General features: G+C 37.7%; 1 protein-coding gene across 4 annotated transcripts in view; it reads left to right on the forward strand.

The window, feature by feature from the left end:
- The window catches only part of B3galt1 (beta-1,3-galactosyltransferase 1), a 560,539-nt gene that overhangs the window by 158,999 nt on the left and 381,802 nt on the right, over nt 1-19,738 (forward strand). For all 4 annotated transcript variants that reach the window (XR_005877172.1, XM_040745498.1, XM_040745497.1 and 1 more), the window contains exon 2: nt 16,836-16,939. The gene's annotated coding sequence lies outside the window, so the exon portion shown is untranslated. The remainder of the gene's footprint in view (nt 1-16,835; nt 16,940-19,738) is intronic.

Genomic DNA, 19,738 nt, shown 5'->3' on the forward strand with positions numbered 1-19,738 from the left:
ACTTTGAAGGCATAAGACCATCCTAAAAAACGATCGTGATCACCAACTACATTTGAGTCTAATTTATTCGTATTTTAAAGTCATCATGCAATTTAATTAATTCATGTGTGTGTGTGTGTGCGCGTGTGTGTGTCTGTAGTAGAGGATGGTCATTAAAATTCACAGAAGGTAGGCAAACCACAACATGGGTGCTGACTATTGAATTCTGCTCCTTGGAAGAACAGCCAGTGCTCTTACCTGCTGAGCAATCTTATCCCCCTTATTGATTATTATTTTAAAAATGTCTTCTTTTTGTTTAAAAACAATTTTATGCAATACATTTTGATTGTGATTTCTCTTCCCCAACCCTTCCCAGATTCGCCCCTCTTTCTTTTCTCTCTCCCCCAAAAGGAAACCAAACAAAAGCACAAAAAACAAAGCACCCCAAAATAACAACAAAGTAGCAGCAAAAAATAAAAAATAATCCTAAAAGAAAACAAATGTCTGCAAAAAGAACTGTGGAATTTGTTTTGTGTTGGCCAATTCCCTGGTTATGGCTATGGTTCCTACACTGGCCTATGAGTGATATACCCCGTGAAACTCCACTGAAGAAAAATTATTTTCCTTTTTATTTATATAAGCCTAATTAGTTTTGTTATTTGAGCATTTCAGTCATTTCATTACTCTTATCTCTCAGAGTTTACCAAGGAGAATAGCAAGAGTCTGTCCTGTTTTGGTGCCTGAGGCATTCCCGACTAACTCATAATTAATGGGATCATAATTGGGGATGACTAAATCAGTAAACAGAGTGACTTTTTGGATTATTAAATCAGGTTCTAGCAGAGAGACATAGGGCTCAGCATGCATCCACCCAATTGCAGCCCCATGTCTCTTTAAGAGATTCCTGCTACATTTCAAAATAATATATTCAATGGTATTAAATAATCCAGAAAAGATACTGTTGTTCCTATTAATTAACTTTTGCTGTAAAATCATTTCAGAAACCCCTAAAATCTGTTATCTCATTTGCTAAGTTTTAACAATTCAAATTTGGATAGGAATAATCATTTTTGTATGTTCCATTTGCCATGTTTTATGTAATAGATTTTTAGCTTTTGAGTCCTAACTTGTGTGTGTGTGTGTGTGTGTGTGTGTGTGTGTGTGTGTAATTAATTAAATTCACTGGACTAGAGTAAAGACTTAGACTTTAAGTAGTGTTTTAAAAGGGGCCATGTAGTTGCTTAATAAGGATAACGAATTTTAAGTTGTTTTTAATGTTGATGTCTAAATTATATTTGAAACAGACTTAAGTGACTGAAACCAATTTTTACAGCTTGAGATTGGGCCCACTCCATCAGTTCTTCATATAACCCTTGACCTACTGCACAAAAACATGAGCCATCCAATCTCTCTTGAAGACTTTTCAGCACTGCTCTTTGCACCACTCTCAGCTATTACTTTGTGATATATAGTACTTTCTGGGGGCTTATTGCTTTTTAAAAGAACTTTGAAAAACCTTGAGAAAGCAAAAAACTTAAAAAAGGAAACAGGTACCTACTTGTCCATGAAGGTGGATCAGCTTTACCCAGCTCTTGTAGTGGGAGCATTCAGGGCGTTGTCCTGGGGATTCTATGTTGGAAGGAGGCTTTGTGGCTTCTGGCAGCTTAGTGTTTTGTTGTCCTCGTGCACTTGGGAAGAAGAGTGGGCTGATGGAAGACATTCATTATAATATACTTCTAGCTCCTCGATCCTGTCCAAAGAGAAAAAAGTGAAAAGCAATCTGCTAAAGATAGATAAGCAGCATGCTGGGTAAACAAAATGAGGCAACCCTTTCTTCTTCGTGCTTGTTTCCTGAAAAGGCTGTTGGGAACTGTTATTTCTAAACAAGACTGGCAAGCCAATTAACACATATTAAATATCTGTGAGATTGGAAAATAAAAACTGGCATTTGGCTTGTTTATAACTACATAAATAGAGAGGAAACTCAGTGAAAATCCAGTTTTATACACCAATCACCCTTTTATGGATGGCATATTTTAGCCTTCAAAGTTAACGAAAAGGAAGAAAAACCCGTATACCAAACCCAATTCTCCAAATTACTCCCGTTGAAAATGAAAAATAGATTTTGGAGTTGAAGATTTAAAAGAGCAGATGTAGAAACTGAGATTTTTGGCAGCGTGTATCATAATTAATGAGCTTTGGGGAAACCCAGCTGATAGAGAATCAGGGTAGATTACTATCAAAGCTACAGGGTCTAACACCTGCAGCGAACCAGCTTCAAGGTGGTTCATGGAAGCGGACCAGGGTAGGCTTTCAAATTACTTCCAGGATTATCCCATATTATCAGAAGCTTCCTACTTCATTAGTCACTATACCTCACATTAGCTTTTTCATCAATATATACTTCACACATGCATTCCTTCAATGAAAACTTTACATTGCTTCACAATTACAGGGTCCACCAGCTGGTAAAACTATGCGTGACCTTTCTTTTTGTGCTTGCCAGGCATGTGGATAGTACCCAGCTTGGGGTAGTCAGTCTTAGAGGTCTGGGCAGATTGTAGAATAATCTGGGTAATATTATGTACCACTGTATGAAAAGAATGTGCTATAGCAGACCATGGAAAGTTAGACTTCTTAACTATGTAGGAAAGATTCCCTCTCTGCTACTGGCTCCTTTAATGGTTTTGTAAATCACTTCATTTTCATGAATGACTATACACTAACTAGGTAATTTCAGTGTGTTGGTCCTAAATATAATTAGTACTTACATGTCTCAGCTATTCCCACACATCTGGATGCAGGTTTTCCAGGGCTACACAAATTAAGCAATTGCTATCTATATGTTGTTGCTGATAAGATGCTGTTACGGGACTTCGAGTCAGAATTCATACATAAACATTTTTTGGTTGCTCAGTTCTGCTACATTGATCTGTATGTTGGAATGATTTGAGATAAAAGTGTATATGGGGGATTTTAGCAAGTGTTTGTAACATTCTTGTGCCAGAGACTATGATTTAAGTTTTACTGAGTTTTCTAAGTCATCGAAGAGTCTACCAGCACCCTCCCAGCCAAAGAACCTAACCTAGTGTTTGCCAGAAGTGTGCCCTTCACCTTGGGCACTATCCCTTGAATGTACAACATCTACGCTTGTGATTCATAGCCTGCTGAACCTTGAGTGGCTCCATTATAGTGGAAGATGAAGCTTAAATCTCAGGTCAAAGTCTAAAAGGCTACAAAACTCACCCTTGTCATTTAGATGCACAGTGTTGTGCCCAGGTCTCCTTTCTCTTCTCTAAAGGTTCACACTCATAGCACAGAACTTTTGCCTCATCCCAATGAGTCTTTATATGGAGGCATCAAAGGAGCAGAGCTGTCAAATATGAAGCAAAATGTGGTGGGGAAAAAGGGCAAGCGCCTGTGTGGTACCAGTTCTTTCATTTGTTTGAAATTATTTAAGACAAATTGTCATTTACTTGTGGGAATCACCCTAAATGACCTTCTAATTTTCAGGAAAAAAATAAGGAATAATATATGTCATTTTTCCACTTGAAACATTAAACCTGTGTGAAGTCAATTTACCTTGAATGTGGTGCCTAAATTATATTACAAATCTTCAAGTCTGTAGTAGCACATTTTTATTGAGAAATATGCAATGGTTTCTGCATGTGCCTTCATATCTATTTGAAGAGGCTTATGATGAATAATTTTGTAAATTTATTATTTCAAGCAGTAATATTTATTGAACAATGGTCATATACTTCTTTCTGTAAGCTAGGGTGCTAAATTCCCGATATTTATGTTGACTTTTATAAAAATAAGCAAGAAAAATAGATACCTTGGAACTATCCAGTAAATGTACTTTACTTCCTTGAATATTACCTTCACTGGTGTCATGTGCTTGTCACTTCACTGAACACTGAGAATGGAGATTCCCTGATTAAACCAAGCTCAGGCTTTAAGGGATATAGATTAGAAAAGAATACGTTTATATATTACTATGAGAATAATATTAAAAGCTTGTTATAGTATGGGGTTATCTTTTAATGGTGAGAGAGGTGTCAATGACACCTCATTAGGTAGACTTTCCTGGGCTTTCTGATAGTGTTTCAAAAATATGAATGCTTCTTTTCACCATAGAGTGTCCCTACATAGCTGGAGGCAGTCACCTGAGTTCCTTTCCTGCCACTTCCTTCTTAGACACTGTGTGCCTTTAAATGATGAGATAATTCTTCGGGATATCAGTGGCACTGAGAAATGGACTATGTGTGTGACCTGGTGCTGCAAGAGCTTACTGGGAATAATTTAAGATGAAGATTTGAGCAAATAAAATTAAGAAGTTAGATACTTAAAAAATATGGCTCTTCAAATCTATGTGTCACATTTATGGTTTGAGGAACTTTAACTATCCTGAAGTAATGCAGAGAAATATAAATAAATGTGATCAACCCCTTACTTTATGTCCTGGCACTGAGCTATACAGGACACAGAAAGTCAACTGCACCCTTCCTTGAAAAACAAAGTGTGAAAGCAGAGCATCAGAGGCATAGATTCTGGGTGAGGACCTAACTCGGTTTGTTTCTTAGAAACTTGATATTGACCATCTGTATAAAATGCAGATATTAGTATAAGAGTCTATGCATTAGCCCTCCAGGAACTTCTAGTCAACTAATGAATTCATAATTGCAATGTCATTTTGACTTGTTTATGTAAAATTGGCAAGTTGACCACCTATGTGAATTGACTTCTCATTGACAAATGTTTATTTATAGAGTGAAAAAATGCTGATAGGAGGGAGATAAGCTAGATTGAGCCATCTAGATCATTCTTAATACATCTTAACAATTTCATCAGTCTTTTCCTGTATCTTAATTTGTTTCAAAATTATGGTCTAGAAAAATTGTAAAATTACAATTATGATCTAGAGTCTTTGAGACTAGTTCTATTATATCTGAACTCTATTATCACTTCTATACCAGGACTGGAGTTACAGAGTGGCTGGCAGAGGTTTAGCTTCTGGACCTATTATTCACAGTAGGTCATTCTGTATTAATCTAACATTTGACCTTCAACATGTACTTTCTGCTTTAAAAAATAGGAATCCCAATGTTCCCTAAGATTCATTCCCAGTAAATCATGCTTTTACTCTTTCTCTTACCTCTGATATAAAATCTGTGGTACAAGGTAAGAATGATGTCAGTGGTACTCAGTCAGCTCTTGAAGTCACATTGCAGATTCTTATTTTCACCATTTGATAGACTACTAAAATTTGATGTGACTTTCAATATCCAGGTTTTAAAATGAAAATTATTCAAAGTGTATTTTATTCTCTAAGCTACCACATCAAGGTGATTCAAAAATGATTCTAAAATACAGTTGAGTTCACATTTCAGTTATAATGACCAGATGTTTAAATTTTTATCATGTCATAATAACCACTTAATATACCTGCTGTGCACTGCAAATATTAAATCAGATTTTGTATACACCTATGAACCAGCGAGATTACTGTGCCAGCAGGGATCAATAATAAAGTACCAAAATCTTCAGGTGTCAAACAATGGAAAAGTATCATCTCACCACTCTGGGGACTAAAAATCCAAGACATGTGTAAGACTAGTGTGGTTCCTTCTAAGCGATGTGAAGAAGAATCTGTGGTAACCCCTCCCCTGTCCTAGTATTTTCCTCGAAACTCTTTGATGTTCCTTGGCAGCTATTGTATATCCTGGTTGTTGCTTTCATTGTCTCTGTGTGGTGTTCCTCCACTATATGTCTGAAGCCACATTGCCCTTTCTTACAAAAATACTAGTGATAGTAGGTTGGGACCCAATCACCTCCGGTATGATTAATTCTTAACTACTAATATCAATGCTAATTTTTGTGGGTCACATTCTATGGCCTGGGGTGTTGACATTTAAGCATATTGGGAAGATTAAACCCAGAACAGCTAGCACGAGGACAACGTTCAGCATTTATGCAGTTGCCCTGTGCCCTTTTGAAAGTGCATAACAGCCAAGCAGGCAGCTCTACTCATTTGTTTCCATTGGGCTAAGCTAAATTCAGGTAGATAAAAATACTGAGCATTGTTGTCAGGATTTATTTGAAGTTCAGAAAAATCTCCTATTGTGTCTAACAGTTTATGACTTTAAGTGACATCTCAGTTTGGGGACTTGTAACTAAAAGTATTTATAAATGTTTTGCTACTGAGAAATCCAAACCATACCTTAAAATATCCTATAGTTGCTTGGGGTTTTCCTTTAAGTGAAATCCTTAATAAAGCACTTTAATGGCTAGGTACTTCCACTTTGAAAAGTATAATGTCCTTTATAAATAAAATTTGAAACTTGTGTCCTGTACATTGCTTATTGAGATTATGGTTGCCTTGAATTTTTATACAAAATTAAGCAATTCATTTCATCTTGTATGAGCTGTCATTAAAAACAAGAATATTAAGGAAAGTCAAGAAAATAGAAAGGCAGGGCCGTTCACTACAAGTGAAAGGCAAAACCACTTTTGTTTGAATTCCAAATGCCTCTTTTAAAGAATCACTGTAGTTCTGTAAATAATTCTGTCTGCAGATGATGAGAGGAACAGACTGGCCGATGGCTTTCTGACTGTTGTTTGTTTGATTGTATCAATGTTTTCATTAATTATTCAAGCTTTAAAATTTATCAAAGATTCCAATTGCTGCACTAAAAGTAAGAAGTAAAAGCTAAGGCTTTGGCAAGTTTTTTTTTCTCCCACTTTGAAGTGTTTGTGCTTTTGAATGTTGGGATGACTTAAATCCTTCTACATAGGAAGGAGCTTGGCAGTTAACCTTTGGACCAAGGATAAGGAGGATATAAATTGAAAGTGACTTAAAGGACATGGTGGGCATATGATGGCATAGCAAGAGCATGCTTTCTATAAATCAGAAACCCTCATCAGACACTACATCTGCCATAAATGCATCTTGCATTTCCAGATTGTTGAAATGGGAAAAGTAAATTGTGCTGTTTGCTAAAAGCCAACTAAACAAACCCAATCACAGTCAGAATGACAAGTTCCAGGTAGGAAGGTATGAGGAAGCAGAGTCTTTGGGTTCCATCCTGTGTGTCATCCTGAATCTGGATGTGCATATATTGCTCCAACCAAGAAATGACTGATACACAGAGCACTTGATCCACAGTCCTTAGCAATTCCCAGATTGTAACTTTAAGAAACAAAAGAGTGAAATGGTGGGATTGGGTGAAAGACGAGGAAGGGTGGTGCAGTAAGAAGTTATAATGTGAGAGTGAGCTGGAAAGAAACATTTTCCCTGAGTTTGGGATATATCGCTTTAGTTTTATGTCAGTCGTAAGTTACCAGACCATTTTATGTGCACATAATGTCACCAGAAGTGCCTGTCTAACAGAATAAGAATGCATTACCAATTCAACTGTGATGACTGCAGCACGGAAACTATTAGACCCATTTGTCAATGTGGCATGGTGTCTAATGGTTTTAAAGAATGGGAAGTTGTAGCAACTGTATGACATTTTAAAGATACCATTTCTCCTCAAACATATACCATTGACTCATCAAGTTTGAGTCTATCAGTTTGTCTAGCCATGTCATTCCATGGGGCTAATAGAACACAATGAAACACACTTTCAATAACTAAGTGTGAGTTACCTCTAATAAGTCTCTCTCTTGTTTTAAACCATGTTGATGTTTTATTATTATTACTCAGGTGCTGTGCAAGTTAGCACAGAACAAGATTGTATAAATTATGTACAAAACAGATCACCTAAACTGAAAATCTGCTTTTCCATAAGATACCCAGATGATAAACATCTTCTGTTGCCCTTATAAAACACCATGGGTAAAAGAAACTTAGGAAGGAAAGTGTTTATTTGGCAAGGCTTGTTTACAGGTTACAGTCCATCATCACAGGAAGCCAAGGCAAAAATCAAGGAATAAGCCTGGAGGCAGGAATGAAGCAGAGTTCGTGGAGGAACGCTGCTGACTGGCTTGCTCTCCATGGCTAAACAGCCTACTCGCTTATACCAGTCAGGAACATCTGCCCAGAGGTGACATTGCACCCAGGCCTGTACCTACCCTCAGCAATCATTAATCAAGAAAATGCCCCATAGAATTGCCTACTGACAAGTTGAAGGAGGTGTTTTCTCAGCTGACATTCCTTGTCTGAGATAACCCTAGAATATGTCAGGTGGACAGAAAATAATTCTAACTAGCACAATAGGTAAAAGTAACATTGTTCTAAATTTTTTTTCAAAACTGACACATTCAGCAAGATTTGCTTTTGGTTTCATTTTGTTTTAAATGGGCAGTGTAAGAAGTTTATGGTAGTATATTCACAAAAGGGGTTTGCTTTACCAACTATAAAGTCAACCTAACTTCTGCTCTTGTATTTTCAATCCTTCACAATCCTGAAACACAAGTGTTCTTCATATTTTAGTTAATTATTACTAAAATGAGTAAGGAAATCAAGAAAAATATTGAATATGAAAAAGGAGGGAATTTTCCTTCCTTTCCCCACCTAAACAGTGAAAAACTGGTTAGCTCTATCTCATTGAGTCTGTTCCACCAGTTGTTGAAAAGGAAAAGAGATGTGTAGTTTAACAATTTCCTTTAGATCTATTTTATGAGATTAAGGGAGGGAATTAAATATGACAAAAGACAAACACAAACAAGTGACAGTGTATATCCAATTCTCCAGAGTTTCTTACATCTTCAGAGACACTTTTCTAAACTAATACTCAGCATCTCAGTATTGTAAAATTTGCACAGCCTCAGATACTCTGTTTAATAGATTTAGGACCCTGGGTAGTTCCCATAGGCCCTATAACCTGTATTCCAAACTAAAAATAATAGTATTCATACCTGTAGTGTCTGTTAGTCAGATAGGTAATAGGTAATACAGGTAAAATAGGTAATACCAGAAAAACTTACTACCTCAAATTATTCAATAGTATTCTATAGCTTTTATTATCTGTTGTTATTAAGATGATATAACTAGCCACTATTTTTTCTTTAGTTTCCTATTCAGAAATGTTCATAGAACATCAAATGTTGGTGACCCAGTAGCTACAAGAAAGTCTTTTCTGTTATTTACTATTTATTTAAATTTGAATTTATATATCTTTTTCTGGAGAACATAGACAGTCCATGACTAAAATTGAGGTCAAAGAAAAGCACAGATTCAGGTCCTTGCTAGCTTGCTTTGCTTTTCTCCTATGAAACCTATAGTTTTAGGGAGATACCTCCCCCTTGACTGGGAATGGCCAGCCTGTGAATTTTTCAGCTTTGGAATCAACTAATTTCAAACTGGACTTTGCTGATCTTCTATTCATATCTCACCTTTGTTCCAGCAGTATTAATGGAAACTCTACTCCCTCTAACGTCTGGGAGATACAGAATACTTAGCCAGAAGGAGAGCATCTTTGTCCTTCTCTAGACCCCTTTGGTGATCATTCTGCCTCTTGTCTAGTTTGACAAAGATGAAATACAATGGTTTTTGTTTTATATTTGTTGCTGTTGTCGTTTGTTGGTTGGCTTGCTTCTGTTTTTCCTCTCCCGTTGCAAAGTTGTTTGGAAGCTATGTCCTCAGTGAAAATTATTAACTATTTGTTGAAGTTTCTGTCCTCCAAGTCCTCAGTCAGTTTCAACTCCAAAGAAGATTCTGAACACAAGGCCACTCTGATCTGCAATCTTTTTGGTTTCTAGTCACCTTTTTTTCTGCTTCTTTCCCCTCTGTTTTTCAGGGAAACTACTATGCATACTTACCTTTTCCACTTTCTTGGTTAACTAAACCCCTGTCCAGGTGCTCTGAGATTTGAGTCCCTTGTAATGTTTTTCTCTGTAACTGGAGGTACTTTTAATTCAAGCCATGGCTGTAAAGACTGTTGTCTGTGCTGTTGATTTGCAAAGGTCAAATTAATTGCTCAAAGCCGAAAATCTGGTTCTTTAGTTTCTCTGAATCAACCCTAGCCAAAGGCACTGCAGAATTACTCTTTGGTACTTAGATATAGTAGAAAACTTGAAGTAAAAGAAATCGAAATCAGCAGCCTTGTTTTCACATAGAAATACTCCATAACAATTATCTACAGTGGAATAAAAGAATAGTATATGTCTGTTCCCATATACTAAAATAAAAAAATATGGAATGTGATACTCATGGGTACCTGAGCTCTAGCTTAAACAATGTTCCCTGGTTAAAAACCAAGTGAAGGCACAAATGTTCTTCCTACCATAAAGCTGCACACAGTATCAGTGAAATTGATTTTTCAAAATCTTTCACCATAAGCATACTGTCTGAACCCAATCAGGTTAGTCACAATATCTCCTATTCATGCTTATGTGCCTGCTACTGTGAACAAGCACCAGTGATAAGTGAAAAGGAATGATGGATAATTTGCTACTCCACTAAATGCTGAGAATAAATCCTGAGATTTCTTTTCTGGCCTGGGAATATCATGTACCAGAAGAGAACCTCCTAAGCAATTTCTGATCAAACCTGGAACCTCCTAAGCAACTGTTGATCAGACCTGGAACCTCCTAAGTAATTGTTGATCAAACCTGGAATCTCCTAAGTAATTGTTGACCAACCTGGAACCATCTTCACTTGTTTTCTGGTAAAGGTTAGTCATGTGTTTGTTATTTCCTTCTCCACCACTAAAGCAAGTACTCTGTGGACACATACCCTACAGAATCTTCTCAACACACATGGTATTAAGATGTGGATCCACAACCAACTCTTTTAAGTGGAGAGTACACAGAAAAAATGTTTTTTTTTTTTTTGGAAATGTAGGCACCAAATGGTAATTCAAATATATTGGAATACAAAATTATAGTTTTTAAAAAGTCCCCTTTGCTTCTTTGAATTTTTTTATTTGAATTAGAAACAAACTTGCTTCACACGTCAATCCCAGCTCCCTCTCCCTCTCCCTCTCTCTCCTTTCCTTCCCTGACCCCCATCAGCCCCACTAGCCCTCCATCCAATCCCCATTCCATTCCCCAAGGAGGGTGAGGCCCTCCATGGGGGAATCTCCAGAGTCTGTTATTTCCTTCAGGGCAGGACCTAGGCCCTCCCCCAAGGGCATCTCTCATTGTGGGATGGGCACCCAAAGTCCATTTGTATGCCAGGGATAAATACTGATCTACTACCTAAGGCCCCATAGATTGTCTAGGCTTCGTCACTGACACCCACATTCATGGAGTCTGGATCAGTCCCATATTGGCCTCCCAGCCATCAGTCTAGGATCCAAGAGCTTCCCCTTGTTCAGGCCAGGTGTTTCTGTGGGTTTCACCAGCCCAGTCTTGACCCCTTTGCTCATCACTCCTCCCTCTTTGTCACTGGGCTCCAGGAGTTCAGTTCAGTGTTTAGCTGTGGGTGTCTTTCTCTGCTTCCGTCTGTCATTGGATGAAGTTTTTAGGATGGAATATGAGGTAGGTATCAAACTCATTATCAAGGAGGGACATCTAAGTTAGTCTCTCCACGATTGCTTAGTTTGCCAGTTGGTGTCATCCTTGTAGATCACTGGAAATCTCACTCGTGCTAGAACTCTCCTCAAATCTATAATGACTCCATCTATTATGATATCTCTCATCCTGATCTCCTCTGTTCTCCCCCCAACTCAGCCCTCCTGCTCTCCTATGTCCTCCTCTTCTCCCCCTTTCTTTTTCCGGCTCCCTTTCCCTACCTGCCACCATGCTACCAATCTGCTCAGGAGATCTTGCCTCATTCCCTTCTCTGAGGTACCATGCATATCTCTCTTAGGGTCCTTCCTGTTTCCCAGACACTCTGGCATTGAGATTATAGGCTGGCACTCCCCTGGTCCTTGTCTAAAATCTATACGTGGTGAGTACATACCACGTTTGTCTTTTTGTAGCAGGTTTACCTCACTCAGATGGTTACTTCTAGTGCCATCCATTTGCCGGCAAATTTCAAGATTCTATCTTTTTTTTTTCCAGCTGAGTAGTACTCCATTGTGTAAATATACCACATTTTCTCTATTCACTCTTCAATTGAGGGCCATCTAGGTTGTTTCCAAGTTCTGGCTATTACAATAATGCTGCTATGAACATAGTGGAACAGATGTCCTTGTTGTATGAATGTGAATCTTTGGAGTATATGCCTAAGAGTGGAATTGCTGGGTCTTATGGTAGACTGATTCCCATTTTCCTGAGGAACCTCCATACTGATTTCCAAAGTGGATGTACGAGTTGGTACTCCCACCAACAGTGGAGGAGTGCTCCTCTTTCTCCACACCCTCTCCAGTATAAACTGTCATGGAGTTCTTGATTTTAGCCGTTCTGACAGGAGTAAGATGGTATCTCAGAGTTTATTGATTTGCATTTCCCTGATGGCTAGGGATGTTAAGCATTTTCTTAAGTATCTCTCAGTCATTTTAGACTCCTTTATTGAGAAGTCTTTATTTAGCTATGTACCCCACTTTTTAGTTGGATCATTTGGTGTTTTGGAGACTTGCTTCTTTAGTTCTTTGTAAATTTTGGACATCAGCCCTCTGTCAGATGAGGGGTTACTGAATATCTTTTCCCATTCTTTGGGCTGCCTTTTTGTCTTGTTTACTGTGTCCTTTGCCTTAAAGAAGCTTCTCAGTTTCAGGAGGTCCCATTTATTGATTGTCAATCTCAGTGTCTGAGCTACCGGTGTTATAGTCAGGAAACGTCTCCTGTACCAATACTTGAACTCCTAATTCTTCAGCCTTCAATTCCTCTAAGTTCCAGAACTACAGTCCCTGCACTACATCTGACTCCAAAGTAGGATTCTTTTAAAAACGACTTTAAATTATGTACTTCTCTTAAATATTAAATATGTGAAACCTATAGAAATTATTTCTTTCAGCTTGTCACAGACCAGTTTGAGAAAGCCAAATGTCTTTCAACATCTTAAGCCAGTTTTCTCATTGCAGAGCTGTCTAGAATCCCAGATGTTTTCAATTGAAGTGACCATTTTAATCTTTGTATTTACTTATTTATTTTTATCTATGTGTTTGTCTGTGCACATATTTGTGCACAGACGCTCACATGTGTGCTTGCACCCAAGTGCTGTTGTTTATAAAACACCAGAAGAGGGCGGAAGATCTCCTGGATGTATAGTTACAAGCTGTGTGAACAAATATGTACGTGCTGGGAACTGAAGTGCAGTCATGTACAAAAGTAGCAAATGCTCTTAACCACTGAGCCAACTGCCCAGTCCTTTCAATTGGCCTTTTCTATCCTGTCAAATAATATTAAACAAAACCTATTTCCTGACCAGAGCTTGAGAAAAAAAATACCAGAGAGAAGGCAATGTTAAGGGTGTTAGTTGGCTTAATGTAGAATGCTTGTTATTCATTGGTAGAATTCTTACCAAAAGATAATTTTTATAGATTTTATTTAAATTAGAAGCAGTTATTTTACACATCAATCCCAGTTCCCTCTCCATCCCATCCTCCTATGCCCCTCACCAGGAAAACTAGACTTTTTAATACTTTGTTCTTTCTTCATTCATTCTTCCAAAAATTATATTGTTTTTCCTCTAGACATTGAAGTATAAGAATACTTCCCCCCAGGATTGGAGATTTGCTAACTTAATTACATGGGTCATACTTAATTTTGGCATAATTATATTCTTTCATCTCTTTAATCTTATAATGACTCCTCCCTCTTAACAAGAATTTTAAGTAAATTGGTTAAAAACCCAAAAGAGACCGAGAGGATTTGCAATCCTAGACAGGCTGTGGAAATTTTTCCCTAGCTTTGAAAAGGATATTATCCACAAAGGGATATCACTTGGAAGTGTCACGGTAGGGGCAGTGAGAGAGACAGGTTTACCTAAAAGGGTCTGGTGTCAGATTAATCTATTTGTCAGTGTATTTCATATATCAAATGCTGCCAGTCATAGTTTGAATTTGTCAAGTCTATGCATGCTGCCTTTCGTTAAGAGCACATGCATATCCCTCACTGGCAGAAACAGTGCCAGACATAGATGCACCTGGCTTCCCAGCTGGCCTTTGCTCATGGGAAAGAAGGTCACTTAACACCATTTTATCCTCCCGGACAGCTGTATATATACTGCCTGAAGGTATAAAAGGCCTAAATTGTGTCTAAGAAAATAACAACGACGACAAAATGGTCTTCAATGGCTGAGCCAGGTTTAGCTTTAAAGATAATTGCTGTTTTGATTTTTTTAATTAGGGAATGTGCTGGCTTAGTTTAATAGAAGAGTGCTGTGGTTTTTATTGGTCTGAACACTCCAGCAGCTTTTACTGACTTGCTGAACATCAATGTCTTCACAGGTTATCTTGTGGTTTGTTAGAAAGTGCTCTGGTTTAGTGCAAACCTTAGCTAAAGATAGATTCTATCTCAGTAAAGGCCATAATTATTTGTTTTTGTGGTATTCGCATTTCAATTTTTCTATTTCACACAATAAGCTGATCTTTGTAGAGTAGGCTACTTCTCACCTTGTTAACTGCTAATTTTCTTAGAGCACACCACCTCCGTAACATTGTAGATTATATGTTTCATTAATAAGTATCTCTTATGTGGCAAAACAAACAAAGCAATGAAGAATTTACTTCATTGGCCAAGAAAAGAGTAAATATTCCTTCTCACAAGAGCTTTGAATCAAAAGTCTTTCTAAAAGTGCAGAAATACCTTTGAGACTCGTTGGTTTTTATTTATTTGCTTAATTGAGAAACAATTTTATTTTACATATCAATTCAAGTTCCCTCTCCCTCCATCCTCCCATGTACTCTACATACCCCCATCCCATCTACCATCCACTCCCCAGGGAGGGTGAGGCCTTCCATGGGGGATTATCAAAGTCTGTCACATCATTTGGGAGAGCACCTAGGCCCTCCTCTGTGTATCTGGGCTGAGAGAATATCTCTCCATAGGAAATGGGCTCCCGAAGTCCATTTGTACACCAAATACTGGCTCCACTGCCAGAGATCCCATAGACTGCCCAGGTCTCCTAACTGGCACCGACATCCAGCGGGCTTAGTTTGATCCTATACTAGTTCCCTAGCTTTATGACTGGGGTTCCTGTGCTCTCACTTGGTCAGGTCAGCTGTTTCTGTGGGTTTCTGTAGCACAGTCCTGTCCCTTTTGTTCATCCCTCCTCCCTCTCTACAACTGAAAGAGAAGGGGGGAGGAGAACATGAGGGATCAGGAAGACTGAGTAGGTGGAAGAATAGAGGAGAGCAAGAAAAGAAATACCATAATAGAGGAAGCCATTATAGGTTTAAAGAGAAACCCAGCACTAGGGAGACTCCCAGGAATCCACAAAGATGACCCCAACTAAGAATCAATAGTGGAGAAGCTGCCTTAAATGCCTTTTTCCTACAATGAGTTTCATGACTACCTTAAATGCCATCCTAGAGCCTTCATCCAGTAGCTGATGGAATTAGAAGCAGATACTCACAGCTAAGCACTGAGCTGTACTCCTGGACTCATTGTTTTTAATCAAGATATGCATTAATTTACAATAGGATGTTCATTTTTAAAGTCATAGTTCAATAAGTTTTGCCTAGTAGATGTGTCTGTGTGATCAGTATCCTGATCAAGATATAGAATTCATTTATTGTTAACAGACATTCCCCTATGATGCACCACTGTTAATTGTGTGTAGCCTTGGTTCTGCATGATAGTAGAGCTTATTTTTACATTTCCTAGAACTTCATAAATATAACCAAAGACAATACGGTCTTAAAAAAATGTGACTGGTTTATTTTATTCAACTTAAAGGTTTTCATTTTTATCTACACTGGAGATGATTATTCTGATTATTACCCATATTAAAGATATGTAAAGATCAGTAATGAAAGACTGTAGCATTACAGACACCTGATTCTGAGTTTTAGGGTTGATTTTCTGAGTCTCCACTGATTTGCTGTTGAGAGCCCCAAAGGTACACATAATGATTCTTAACAAAGCCACAAAACACGTGTTTTCATAGTACCAGCCATTAGAAACAGATTATATAAGCCAACCAGATTAGGAGTCATGCTTTTAGATTAGGAAGCAGCTGGGGCATCCTAATATCTCCAGGTTTCTTCATAGCTACACCTTTCATGTCCCTTTGCATTCACACAAACTTCCACTAGAAGTCTTTCTTAAAATACGTTTTCCATGGCATAAATATTTAAGGTGGTAAAGGATAGTTTGGCTAGAAGTCTTAAGTAACATCATAAAGCAGTGTTGTCTATTTACAGGAGTGTAAGAGGCTTTCCAAGAATAGCTTGTAGAAAATAGATTTATTGAATTGAATTAGAACGGTTTGTGATTGACAGCCAAAGCCAGCTTAGTTTTCACTAGTTCCAAAAAGGGACACATGGAACTTGAATTGATATGGGAGACTGTCTTATAGAGAATGTTGCCGGAGGAACAATGTTCCTCTAATTCAGGTCAGCAATATTGCAGGCTGGATGGGGTATTTAGGATTCCACCAGAGATTTTTAGGCTAGAAAAAATAATTGGCACCAAAATGTGTTAGCCCATCTCATAGACAGGTAAAATGACAACTCAGTTTTAGGAAAGTCACAGACAAGTACTATGTAAGCCTGACAATTTTCTACTCCTTCTATGGAAACCCTTGGTATTATTAGTAAGATTACAGAATAAGTAAGTAATTGTTGAAAATAGTTTAAATGAGTTTGTACCAAGTGAAGACAGCATTCCCTAAAGGTGAATTATTTAATGATGAATGATTCAAAGAAAAAAATAAGTCCTATATAAATGTTCTCTGAATGCAAATGTTTGTACATCAGCCTGATGTAAGATATGTGGGAAATTTAATCAATGGCATAAAGATAATCTGAACACACAGCAGAGTGTTCATGTTTCTTATGTGTTTTTCATCCTTTCAGATCTACTAGAGCAAAGTCAAGGACTGCTGAGTCCAGGAGTGGAGGAAGGCTTGTGTGAACAAAGGGGCTCTGCTCTCAGAAGAATGCAGAAATTCTCATCACAGGTACCGGCTGATTCCTATCTTTGGTTGCATATTCTGCAAAAATGAGTGAAACCTTGGTGCAAAAATGAATGACACCATGGGGAACACTAAGAGGTTTGGAATTTGATTTTCGTGTGTTCGATTTTCATGGTTCTCATTGTTCGTGTGAAGTTCTTTCCAAAGTCATTACTCAGCAGATATTATCCTCACATTTGAATTCGGGAGACATGGTGAAGCAAGCATCATTACAAAGCAGTGAGCGGGCCACTTTGGACTTGAGTCACCAGGGGGAAGGACTGGGATGGTATTTCCATGTGACACCTAGGAGGCTGCTCACAAGAACAGTCAACTGGCTCCACTGAGCAGCTCCAGGGCTGACATCATGAACCTTAGTGCATCTGTAAACAACAAATAAGAGGCAGAGTCCTGTTGAAGGACAGTTGGTTGACATTTCTCTTTTTGAATCCTTCACAGGTTTTCCTGCTTTTGATGTACTTTGGAGATAGGACTCTTAACTTAGAGGATTTGATTAAACAAAAATACTTCGAATCTTATATTTTGAGTAAAATTTGTTTTGTCTAAATATTGCCCATATTCCCGATCTTGTACCAAGGAATTTGAGCTTAGGTCTTCCTCCTTCATCCATCTTAGTCACAGTGGCAAAGCAGCCCTTCTCTAGAGGGAACAGGGGCACAGTTTAGTGCTGACAAGATCTACCATCCCCAGTCTCTGAGAAAGTTTACAGCAGACAAATTCTGTTCTAAGGGTGAGGGAGAGACTCCACAGTCTCTCATCATTGTATTCTTTCCATACTCACTTCAACATTTAAGTTATTGTAGGTGAGTCTTCAGTCTGTTATCATTGCAGTTATTCAAAAAATGAGAGAGATTTCAGTGAAGTGGGACCTAATGCAAACTCTGATTGAATTCTTTAATATGAGAAGCTGCAGATTCATGGAACCTAAGCACTGAGATCCCTGTGTTCACTTAGCATCCACTTTAGTAGCAAGAGCTGTCCACTGACATTCCCAGTGGTAGTATCATCATGAAAAGTGGCAGAAAATGTCCTCATCACAAGTTACACTTCGTTGTTGTATTATCTTAGCAATAACTGTCCTTACCTTGTTTGTGTTTGCTTTGCCAAATTCTGCAATTATTTTCTTTTGTTGTATCGATCTTTACACAGTCTGTCTTTAATTTAAGACAGTTTCATGTTTGCTGAAAAAATTAATTTGAAAATACAGGGAATTTCTATGTACAATCTTTCCCCAGCCCACACAGTTTCCACTGTTATTCATATCCTGTATTTGTGTAATAATTTGTTATAATTAATGACTCAATATTGACACACTCTTAGGTCCATCATTAAGCTATGGTTCCTTACTAGTATGTCTACTCAATAGGTATTGAGAACTATGTAATGACATATTTGCATCACTACTGTGTTTAAGCACTGCTCTAAAGTGTCCTGCTCCCCTTATAAATCCCTCCTTTCTTTGCTGACATTCTGACAAGTTACAATGTTTTTTGTTTGTTTGCTTGTTTTGTTTAATTTTTTTACTCCATAATTTTTTCTGTTCCAGAAAGTAATTTAGGTCACAGTGTATATAGACAGTTCATATTAACTTCTTTTATTTAGCAAAGGTGGGGTGTGTGTGTGTGTGTGTGAGAGAGAGAGAGAGAGAGAGAGAGAGAGAGAGAGAGAGAGATTGTAGATGATTTCTTTACATATCACAGTTTATTCATTCATCTGTTCAAATTACTTCTAAGTTTAAGAAAATGCTGAAAACATTTTTTTTCAAACTTGTATAGCAACCTAATTTCAACTCATTCACTTGTATACTCAAGGATTATAATGACTAAATCAAATATTAATAGAATATGATTTTGTGAGAAATTGCCAAACTACATTGTAATGCAGCTGTCACATTTTACATTCTTCCCAGGATGTGAGAAAATTCCTGTTGTTCCTAGTCCTTGCAGACATTACCTGTTGTCAATGCATTGTGTCTCACCACTGTAATGGACACTCTGTGCTTTTTCACTGTTTATGTATGAATAGAGTTAGTCACACATTAATTCTATTAAAATTTATCAAAACTGGACACTTTACTGGTGGCATCCTCTTGAGAATTTATTATGGAATAACATTAAGAATTTGAACTTTTTCCTGGGATGTACTATTGTTATGCTCTTTTATATGACATATGTGCTTTACGTCACAGTGTGACCTAGTATTCATTGTCGAAGTTAACAAAGACTCTTCACATTATAAATTATTGTAACTAAACTGTATACAATACACCAAATCTTTTTGCTTATAACCAAAACATGCATATTCTATGGATCATCATTAAAACAAATCATGTCTGAGGATGCACAGGAAGAGGTTTCTGCCATGAACAGCATTGCATGAAAGACCATACAGCTCAGAGTATACCCAATCATCTAATCTGGAAGATAAGTGGGATTGAACGTAGTTAGCACTGGGATGGGAGGCTTCAACAATTAGACACATCTGTGATTGTTATAGATAGCCCTAAACTTCCAAACATTCGATTTATGACTTGTACACTTGTATTGTAGTATGAAACTAATTCACATCAGTCTCTACATGTCCAGTGATTACAGTTTTGATCTGAGCAACCGTCACATGACAGTGTTGAGAGAACTGGACTTTGAAACACAAACTCTTGAAGGCACCTCTCTCCTATGCCCCACATCTTTTATTTTCTAGTCAGCAATATAAACTCTCTACAAACTCTGTAGAATTTTCCCTCCAAGGACAGCCTTGGTTCTAATGCAAGGATGCCCCTGCAGT

Source organism: Mesocricetus auratus, unplaced genomic scaffold (genome assembly GCF_017639785.1).
Source record: "Mesocricetus auratus isolate SY011 unplaced genomic scaffold, BCM_Maur_2.0 Super-Scaffold_100004, whole genome shotgun sequence".
Taxonomy (NCBI): domain Eukaryota; kingdom Metazoa; phylum Chordata; class Mammalia; order Rodentia; family Cricetidae; genus Mesocricetus; species Mesocricetus auratus.